Genomic DNA, 11,612 nt, shown 5'->3' on the forward strand with positions numbered 1-11,612 from the left:
CTGTGACCATATAAAGGCACAAGGCTGCAGGCTGAGTTATACAGGGAACTCTGAGTATCACTCATGTATTATAAGGGATAATGTACCCCCTACTGTAAATGATAAGGATATTAGAAGTCACTGAGGGTTTGTTTTGTGACCATATAAAGGCACAAGGCTGCAGGCTGAGTTATACAGGGAACTCTGAGTATCACTTTTGAATTTTAAGGGATAATATACTCCCTACTGTAAATGATAAGGATATTAGAAGTCACTGAGGGGTTCTGTGACCATATAAAGGCACAAGGCTGCAGGCTGAGTTATACAGGGAACTCTGAGTATCACTCATGTATTATAAGGGATAATGTACCCCCTACTGTAAATGATAAGGATATTAGAAGTCACTGAGGGGTTGTTCTGTGACCATATAAAGGCACAAGGCTGCAGGCTGAGTTATACAGGGAACTCTGAGTATCACTCATGTATTATAAGGGATAATGTACCCCCTACTGTAAATGATAAGGATATTAGAAGTCACTGAGGGGTTGTTCTGTGACCATATAAAGGCACAAGGCTGCAGGCTGAGTTATACAGGGAACTCTGAGTATCACTCATGTATTATAAGGGATAATGTACCCCCTACTGTAAATGATAAGGATATTAGAAGTCACTGAGGGGGTCTGTGACCATATAAAGGCACAAGGCTGCAGGCTGAGTTATACAGGGAACTCTGAGTATCACTCATGTATTATAAGGGATAATGTACCCCCTACTGTAAATGATAAGGATATTAGAAGTCACTGAGGGGTTCTGTGACCATATAAAGGCACAAGGCTGCAGGCTGAGTTATACAGGGAACTCTGAGTATCACTCATGTATTATAAGAGATAATGTACCCCCTACTGTAAATGATAAGGATATTAGAAGTCACTGAGGGGTTCTGTGACCATATAAAGACACAAGGCTGCAGGCTGAGTTATACAGGGAACTCTGAGTATCACTCATGTATTATAAGAGATAATGTACCCCCTACTGTAAATGATAAGGATATTAGAAGTCACTGAGGGGTTGTTCTGTGACCATATAAAGGCACAAGGCTGCAGGCTTAGTTATACAGGGAACTCTGAGTATCACTCATGTATTATAAGGGATAATGTACCCCCTACTGTAAATGATAAGGATATTAGAAGTCACTGAGGGGTTCTGTGACCATATAAAGACACAAGGCTGCAGGCTGAGTTATACAGGGAACTCTGAGTATCACTCATGTATTATAAGAGATAATGTACCCCCTACTGTAAATGATAAGGATATTAGAAGTCACTGAGGGGTTGTTCTGTGACCATATAAAGGCACAAGGCTGCAGGCTTAGTTATACAGGGAACTCTGAGTATCACTCATGTATTATAAGGGATAATGTACCCCCTACTGTAAATGATAAGGATATTAGAAGTCACTGAGGGGTTCTGTGACCATATAAAGACACAAGGCTGCAGGCTGAGTTATACAGGGAACTCTGAGTATCACTCATGTATTATAAGAGATAATGTACCCCCTACTGTAAATGATAAGGATATTAGAAGTCACTGAGGGGTTGTTCTGTGACCATATAAAGGCACAAGGCTGCAGGCTGAGTTATACAGGGAACTCTGAGTATCACTCATGTATTATAAGGGATAATGTACCCCCTACTGTAAATGATAAGGATATTAGAAGTCACTGAGGGGTTGTTCTGTGACCATATAAAGACACAAGGCTGCAGGCTGAGTTATACAGGGAACTCTGAGTATCACTCATGTATTATAAGGGATAATGTATATTTTACCAAGCATTAATAGTAAACAGTTTCATTCATCTGCATTTTTTTTAGGAAAATGATACTGATTGCAGTTCTCGGTGTAATGACACTTATGATACAAGGAGTTGAGTCGGTATGTAATTGGTCATTGTTTTATTTCTATACCTTTAGTACTAGGCGCACAATTGGACCCCAGCAAAAGTAACACAGACACTCATGTTGAAATGTTCTGTAGAGTCCAATTAGATTATTAGATTATTTATTTAAAACTAGTAGGCAACTAATTTAATCTCATTGGCAATATATCACTGCTGATATCAGCACTAATACAATTTAGCGCCTGTAACTGAATCCCGCTCTTCCCTCTGTTACACAGTTCCTTGTCTATAGCTTGTCATATACTTTACATTAAATAAAAGTTATAGATTTCTCAGATCACATGCAGCTGCTGATCAGCAATTAATGTTGTAATGAGCAAATGTAATTGGAAAAATAGCAGGGAAACAAATGAAATATTTGTTAAACTTCATTGTCGTATCAGTTTCCATTTCTATAGGCTCCAGAATAGCAGTATAAACCTCAGATCTGCGCTTAGACCCTTCATCTCTGGCGCCAGTAATCGATTGCAAGCTCTTTAGACTTTTAGAAATGAGAGAGGTGTATTGGATTTTTCATCTGGAAACATGTCTGCCATTAGGGCTTAACCATGAATTTGATGTCACATGTTATACCTAAACACGAAAGGGTAGAGATCTGCCCCATGTTACAGAAATATGTGTAGGGACATATAGGATTGCTATGCCCCTATAGAGTTAATTCCCTACCTTTCTTATATCTTTTGTTATTGGGCATAAGCCCCTGTAACAGTTCACATAGTACACCACTAGTTATTGGCCAAAGGTTTAATGACCACTTCCTGCCACACTCTTATATAGTGTTGGAAAGGAACGGCCTCTTCCTCTGGCTCCTGGTGTCCTTCCAGCTAGGTGTTTCCCATTGAGCCTGGGATCACCAAGGCCCCAGTAAAACCATTTGCCCCAAAGGGACCTGTACCAGTCAGGAACCAGGAAACCCTGTGAACGAGGTTAGCTATCATTAGGGCAGATCTTTAATATACTCTCTAGGAGAGTGAGATAGTCAGCTTTATATAGCATGAACAGCTGTGTGCTCCACCAAGGATAGTAGCAGGGAGTAGCTTCCCAAAGGCTTCTTGTTTGCCTTTAGTGCAGGGCCTCAATGGATAGGGTGTTAGGCTTTAGACTTTGGCTCCCTCCACTGGTGATCCCGATCCCCACAAAGATATATCTGTCTTCTGGGAATTAATATACACTTGAATACTATTCCTTATGGGAGTGAAAGTCTTCATTGTGCTGAATCATCTTCTGCTCTCCTCCGTCCTCACCAAAGAACCTCCTGGCGTCAAATCAATCTATCTTTTATGTACAGCAGCCTGTGTGTTGTAGTTTCACTACACCTTAAAGGGATAGCTTCCACTTCGCGAAGGCCCTGATGTGTGAGTCCAATGTAACCCATGCTCATTACCATTTAGCTGGACATTAACTCCTTGTGGTCTGGATAGCCCAGATTAGCATTACATACGTTTATCCTACAAAACTCTAAATAGAATGAATTTGTGACGGCTTTTATAAATTATAATATATTTACAAAAATGGAAGTTTGTGCAAAGTTCTTTAAGTGAATTAAGTATAACTTTTTTCATGATTATGATATTTCCCTTATCCGGAAACCCGATATCCAGAAAGCTCCGAATTACGGAATAGCTGTCTCCCATAGACTCCATTTTATCCAAATAATCCAAATATTTAAAAATGATTTCCTTTTTCTGTGTAATAATAAAACAGTCGCTTGTACTTGATCCCAGCTAAGATATAATTAATCCTTATTGGAAGTAAAACCAGCCTATTGGGTTTATTTAATGTTTAAATGAATTTCTAGCAGATTTAAGGCATGAAGACCCAAATTACGGAAAGATCCGTTATCCGGAAAATCCCAGGTCCCGAGCATCCTAGATAACAGGTCCCATACCTGTACTTCTAATACATTATGCTGTATAACAATTAATTTTTAGATGCTATGGTATAAAAATGAAACTTAAGATTACAATGTATAATGTAAAGAAACGGTACGAATACCCTGCATAGACACAAAGGAAGTAGGGTTAATCCCCTGTGACTTTTGATTGGTTTTAAGAGAAAAGGGGTGGGATTACCTGGATTTAAATTCTGTGTTCAAAGTGCTACTGACGGAGACACTAATGAAAGTGCGGGAGAGTACGAAACGCGTATGTGGGGTCAGTATGTACCAAAAACTTTTTAATGTGATTATTAATAAATAATTAATTTTTACTACAAAGAATGTAGTAACTATTGGAAATATAGCAGGGAAACAAATTAAATATTTGTTTAACTTCATTGTTGTATCAGTTTCCATTTCTATAGGCTTCAGAATAGCAGTATAAACCTCAGATCTGTGCTTAGACCCTTGATCTCTGGCACTAGCATTAGATTGCAAGCTCTTTAATCCATGTGTCAGGAAAATGTGGTACACAGCCGTGTGTATGTCATTCATAAAGACATGAAAAAAAAATAAACATGAAACGTTATAAATAATATAAAAAAATCACCAAGCTGCACTTTTTTGTTAAAAAAGACAAATGTGTTTTTGTTTTTTTAATAAATGACTCGAAAATTCATCAATCGCTTTATTTCAGGCTGGGATTCCACTTTCTTTATCGACTGATATTTCAACTGTCAGACAGACCATTGTCGACACCCACAACTCCTACAGGAGAATTGCAAATCCGACTGCACAAAACATGCTGAAAATGGTAAGGAAATAGGAGGGAATAGAGACAGTGAATGTCAATCTCAGGTCTCATAATCCCTCTGAAAGAGTAGGGAATGATAAAAGAAGCCTCTCCCAGCTCACCGTTAATATCTGGGAAGGCTGCAAAGTCCTCAAGTTTCCCCCAGAGCTTCCATTATAGTTCCCAAAAGTATGGACCGCAGCCCGCACTCCAAAAAGTTAATAATAGTTTATTGGTTTTCTTAAAAACAGGCAAGGTGCCCTTAATCATAGGCAGAGGGATTTGAGGCGCTTGCATTGAAGAAGAGACAACATTGAGCATGCTCCCATATATAACACTAGATCCAAATATTTCTGCTCAGTGTTGCAATTAAATGGTTATCTTGCTGTTTTCCCTATTTTTCTGTAGATGTGGAACGAGGACACGGCACAGAATGCGGGGAATTGGTCAGCAACATGTTCTTTCACTCATAGCACATCAGATCAACGCACCATTCCAGGTAAGTTAAAGATTCCGTTGCGTGCGGCTCGTCCAAGATATATTGGTGAGATTTAGGCAAAAGTTACTCATAAAAAAAAAAAACAGTTGGAATAAAATAAAATATAGTTCATGGTTTGATACAAACACAAGAGGTGCCTTGTATTTTGGGCAGTGCCAAGGAGGCCGTCTAGTTCCCTTACCCCCTAACACTACTCACAGCTCTACTCATCCACCCATTTGGCTCATCCACCCCATTGTCCCATCTGAGGCAAGAGAAATAGAATCCAGGTTTTGGGGTTGGTAAAGGCCACGGACAGATAAGAACATCATAGTAAACGTATAGATAGATAACATAACAGCTTTACACATTGATTGGCTTATTACAGATGTTTACTTTGACACATAATCTTAGGGCCACGTGTCTTGCCAACCACTGAACCCAAAGGGTCAATTGGGGAAGTGAAAACAAGCAACAAGATGCCAAGGACTTACAGGACCCCTGCCCACAGACATCAGATCACTTAGCAGTCAACCCTATTGTTGTAAATTAAACCTGGATCTAAGTAGAGATGAGCGAATCTGTCCTTTTTCGCGAAGTTGCGGAAAACTTCACAAATCGGCAAAATTTTGCGAAACGCATTGAAGTGAATGGGTGTTTTTACGCACATTAAAGTTTTTCGCTGCAGTTTTGCAAAAAAATTCACACATTGCAAAATTCGGAATGTCACCGCAATTCCATGGCTGGCAAATTAATTCGCTCATCATTAGATCTAATCTTCCCCACTCCCCTCCAGCTGTGGCAATAACTAAAATAAATACTTCTGACCACCTTTCTTACCCGATCATACCCCAAACTTTATATTCCTGTCCCAATTCGGCAATATACACAGTGGGGCAAATGTATTATCTCTTGAACTGATGGATCCACCAGGAAGCCTAACACATCCATCTACTTTACAACTTATCCTGACTGTCAGGAATATAATCTTGACAATGGTTTGAAAAGTTGTTGCATTGGCAGTCCTATTCTATCACCTGAATACTTGCACCCCAAGCGGTTTTTCAGCACCCCTCCCCCCCACAACACTACTTGATGAACATTAATTACCTATTAAATTACTAAAGTGGCCACAGTAGAACTACATTACTAATACTTTTCATCCAGATATTGGACTGTGCAATCAAGAGGATAGAACTAGTGGTATTACTATTGAGGACTCTACTCAGGACCCACAGGAGATGGTGGGGGGTGGGGGAGACCTGTGATTCAACGAGGGGTGCTGGTCCTCCTTAGTTGCTCTTCTATCAGCAGCCCTCTAATATCAGTTGGGACCAGTGGGATCCACTTCTAAGTCCAACATTCAACAAATTTCTATTTGTGCAAAAAATAATCCTGTGAATTGTTTAGGTTTCAACTGTGGAGAAAATATTTACATGGCTACATATCCAGCCTCTTGGGAGGAAGCCATTCAAGCATGGTACAGTGAGGGTGACATTTTTCAATATGGAGTGGGACCCACTGTTGCCGGAAAGACCACAGGACATTATACCCAGGTAAGATACTTAATAGTGTGTCAGACTCGTATTGAGATTCACAAGAGACAATACAATCAGGATTTACATGTACATGTATATTTATATATATATATATATTATACTTCCCATATTTTAGTTGGCTGTTGAAAAATACTAGACAGTTAAGATCAGTTAAGGTTATTAATGGACATATTTTTTACTCTTACAGCTCATGTGGTACAATTCATACATGGTGGGATGTGCTGTCTCCTACTGTCCTGCAAACTATTACCAGTACTTATATGTTTGCCAGTACTGCACAGCGTAAGTGAATATTTTCATTCTGGAAACTGCCTTTACCTTTTCTCTGACCAAATAATGGTTTAGGCAGAAGTCTCAAACATTGACCTTGGCGGCCCCTTAAGTAACTTGGAACAAGGACAGTGGGGAGAATGCCTATACAGTGCCTGACCATGACTTAATGACCCATGTTAATTGGTCACCAATGTTTTATTATACCTGTGACCTTGTTATAAGCTAAGGGGGGGCCATAACCAAAGTCTCACTCTAAGGAAGGTTTAAAATGAAAAAGTCCAACAACTGCTGTAAAAGATGTCAACCAACTCCATATGATGAGATAATGATCCAGTCCTGACATTTTAGAGACCTTATTTCAAATAACTATTGTGTGTTAGTGGAATTTAGTCTTGAAAAAATTCAAGACTGGGTCATTATCACCCTCATGACATGGGGTTAGTTTGACATCAAGTTTGTGTGTGTCTAGAATCCTACTAGAGGCTTAACTAGTCCAATAATTGCCAAACTGTGTGGCTGAACAACCTGGGGGTTCTTGTAGAACTGAGGGGGTTTGAGTGGATCACCAATATTTTCGTGTACCAGTCATCTTGTTCTGAGCTAAGGGGCGCCTTGTAGCTGTATGTTTCTGGCTTTAGCTACTAGAGGTCTGGATCACTTGTTGGTAGGGATAGAGGAAGGTATTCCCTAGAATGACTACTATTGGCATTATCTAGTGAAGTCTCTGCTACCAGGATCCTTATATGTACACCAGGACTGCTACCAGTACTTATATGTTTGCCAGTACTGCACAGCGTAAGTGAATATTTTCATTCTGGAAACTGCCTTTACCTTTTCTCTGACCAAATAATGGTTTAGGCAGAAGTCCAAAACATTGGCGTTGGCGGCCCCTTAAGTAACTTGGAACAAGGACAGTGGGGGCCTGAATGCCAGTTAGGATGAGCTTTGGGGAGAATGCCTATACAGTGCCTGACCACGACTTAATGACCCATGTTAATTGGTCACCAATGTTTTATTATATCTGTGACCAAAGGGGCCTAAGCTAAGGGGGGCCATGACCAAAGTCTGACTCTAAGGGAGGCTTAAAATGAAAAAGTCCAACAACTTCTGTAAAAGATGTCAACCAACTCCATGTGATAAGATAATGATCCAATCCTGACATTTTAGAGACCTTATTTCAAACTACCATTGTGTGTAAGTGGAATTTAGTCTTCAAAAAATCATTATCACCCTCATGACATGGGGTTAGTTTGACATCACCGCATTGTTTTAGGAAACTAAACTCCAACCAGTGGCTGGTAAATATAAAGAGAAAGGGCCATGAAATAAATGTACGTGTCTCAGTAAAACTGGACCTCAAGTTTGTGTCCAGTCCAGTAATTGCCAAACTGTGTGGCAGGCCAACCTGGGGGTTCTTGTAGCACTGAGGGGGTTTGAGTGGATCACCAATATTTTCCTGTACCAGTCATCCTGTTCTGAGCTAAGGGGCACCTTGTAGCTGTATGTTTCTGGCTTTGGCTACTAGAGGTCTGGATCACTTGTTGGTAGGGATAGAGGAAGATATTCCCTATAATGAATACTGTTGGCATTATCTAATGAATTCTCTGATACCAGGCTCCTCACAGTGCACCTCTTAATAATAATAATAATGCTACAAAAGAAATACAAGAGTTCCTGCACTCAACCCATTATTAATATATTAAGGACATTGAAACATTTTGTGCCTTAAGCTACTAAAAATGCCTTCCCCTTTAAACAAAACAGGGATTGTTTGTCCATATATTACAATATATTTACGCTGGCCAACTACGTCAAAGTCATCCCGATGACTTTGGCCAGCTTAAATATATTGCAATATATGGACAAAGTGCAGAGGAACTTTTTTATTCGTCTATGTGAATATTGTGGTCACAACCTCATTGCACCCCCGCTTAATGTTTTTAAAAATTTGTGGTGAGCACAACTTTTGTTTGTTTGTATACATATTATGAAAACAGCTCATACAGTACCCATACACCCCAATGTCCTGTCCATATTCTCCACTTACTAATGACGTTTTCTTACAATTTTAGGGGAAATAATGTTAATACCATCACAACTCCATACAAGTCTGGCCCAACGTGTGGAGACTGTCCAGGAGCCTGTGATAATGGCCTTTGCAGTAAGTTTCTGTTGTTTTGGTGCCAAAACTTCCTTTAAAGTTCATTCTTGTCTTCAATCCACTGGCCATGCTGGCTTCTGGTTGTACAGATCCTGCTTAAGTCCTTTTTGTTTAATTACCTAGTACTTTGACCCATGTCTGTAGATTTGACTACGATTCTTGCTGCATGACTTGACTTTCGTTCCTGTTTTGACCACCTCTGTGCCAGATCCTCTCCTGTACCTCGTTTTACTCAGTCTGATTCCTAAAGTTAGTAGGTTCCCAGCTAGAAAGTTCCAGGGGCTCAAAAGGGCATTGATGAAGGACTAGTTGGGGCTTCTTGCTTTACAGAAAAGTCAGACTTGTAGCAGCAAGATTTCAAATGGATTCCTGAATGCTACAACTTCACAGCTCACTTGTGTGTCTACGTGGGGGTCTAAATAGGGTTCTTTTCTTAGGTAGGACAGTTCTGGATCATGGTCCCAAAAATCGGTGGTTTGATGGAAAATGTATTGGATTTCAGATGAATTTTGGGTATCATGGTATAATTTAACATATAGTATAACGAGTGAATCAGGGGATTCGGTTGGGTTCGGTTGGGTACCGGTCTTTTTATATGCAAATATTTGAAGGCATAGTATAAAATAAGAAGCCTTTTTTTATTGAGCATTTGTTTTCTTTTTCAGCCAATTACTGCCCATATCAAGATCTATATACCGGCTGCAGTAATTTCATCGCCTATTGCAATATCATTCCAATGATAATGGATGGCTGCCGTGGCACATGTCTCTGCAGGAACAATCAGATCATATGATTGGAGAACTTTCGTTGGGGCGATGGGGCTATTGGGTGACAAATAAGTTGGTGTCATAAAACAGTTTTAATCAGAAATATATACTGTATGTATCTATACGGGTAAATGTGTATAATGTGTATTAAATGTATTGGTTTCTAGAAATGGATACAGTGTTTTTACTGATGTCACAACTGCAATAAAAAATAACTAGAACAATAAATGGACCTCACTTGGTTCATTTTTGACCTAATGCCAGTCCCAGACAGAGAGGATATAGGGAAAGTAATTTTCAGTTTTCATTGGCACAGGCAGTGGGGGAGCATAGTGTAGCCCCATTGGCAGTAGCTGTATGGGAGTGCTCGCTGGAGCAGGCAGTCCCACATGATGACACCCCCTCTGAAAATGGAAGAGTCGTAATGAATTTAATACTAAAGAGGATGTAGGTCCAATAGCTGAGTTCTTTGTAAAGTTGAGTTCTATTGTAGTGTGTAATAACAGTTCTTTTGAGGACATGTTTATAATGCCTTGTTTATTGCTATGCAGCACTGCTGACACTAGAGGGCACCCTCTACAGCAGTCCAGAGACTATGCTAGAGTATTGAGTATCCTAGGATTCTATGGTTATGACACTTTACATGTGGAGCCGGCTAGGCAGTTCTACAGCCTGTTTAATAAAGCCTATGTAGCGCTACAGTAAATTGAGTGCACTGTTCTCTACTATGATCTTCACCCTTAATACTGTGCTCCGGATGAGACCTTAATTATTCAGGGGTAACCCCTCGTAAACGGTGTAGTATAACTGTAACTTTGTGCAGTATACAATAATTGGGCACCAGTGGTTCTTATAGTATAACCAGAGAATATATATATTCAACACAATAATCCACATATACTCACAGCTCCTTTGGTCAGTATCAGTCCCCGCAGGGAATAGAACATGTACAGCAGCAAGGAGATACCCCAGCTTTCAGCCTTTTCCCTAAGTGGAACCTGAGGGGAATGTCTACATCCCTAGGTCTGTACACTTATTCCCTACTTCTGGGCAATTAGTACCCAGGATCCTAATCCCACTCACAATCCTCAGAGGAGCCTCAAGATGCTCGGCTAAATACCCTGACTATCTGTCACTCCTAGAGTGACCTCTTAAGGTGAGTAGCCTATCCTTACAAGACCTGACATGTCTAGGTTCCATCTTACCCTTCCTGCCTGCTCAGGCCAGGGCTTACACAAATTGGATCCTTAGCACATGGCTGTCCAGGACTTTATACTTTAGCACATTGCCATCTACTGGGCACTGGTTGAACTGCAGGGGGGGTGAAGCTTAAAGCAGGATAAGGAAACAGGTCCCCCTCATAACTTTATTTTACGACCTAGTTAGGTGTCTATAAGTCTAGGGGACTGCCTCCAATTAATAAGGGGATACTAATTTACCAGTCCCCTACACCTACAACCAAAACCTTCTGTGTGGGTCAAGGTTCTACAACTATAAATGAGGATGGGTCTTGTGCAGAACCTTGAAACCAAGAAGTGTCATTCCTGGACCAATTATATAATTATTATATGCTTTAGTGCCGTTATATTTCAGTATCACTATCTGATCTTGAAACAGAAATGGTGTCAGGAGTGGGAAAATAATTTAACCTGATCTACTGACTGTTAAACTGCATGATACTGAATGGCAGATAGTAATAAAGGGGCCCCATTGCAGTCTTTTTTTTATGGCCAATCCCTAACTTGGACGTGTGAATAACATATAAGCATG

The 11,612-nt window shown here is 40.1% G+C and overlaps 1 non-coding gene across 1 annotated transcript; it reads left to right on the top strand.

The window, feature by feature from the left end:
* The first annotated feature begins 1,853 nt into the window (after positions 1-1,853).
* On the top strand, positions 1,854-10,070 carry LOC108718284. The gene is made up of 7 exons (XR_005961664.1): positions 1,854-1,910; positions 4,509-4,625; positions 5,013-5,103; positions 6,493-6,638; positions 6,829-6,923; positions 8,987-9,075; positions 9,741-10,070. It is a non-coding gene; the product is annotated as a cysteine-rich venom protein (transcript).
* The last annotated feature ends 1,542 nt before the right edge of the window (positions 10,071-11,612 follow it).

The sequence above is a fragment of the Xenopus laevis genome, chromosome 5S, assembly GCF_017654675.1.
Source record: "Xenopus laevis strain J_2021 chromosome 5S, Xenopus_laevis_v10.1, whole genome shotgun sequence".
NCBI lineage: Eukaryota > Metazoa > Chordata > Amphibia > Anura > Pipidae > Xenopus > Xenopus laevis.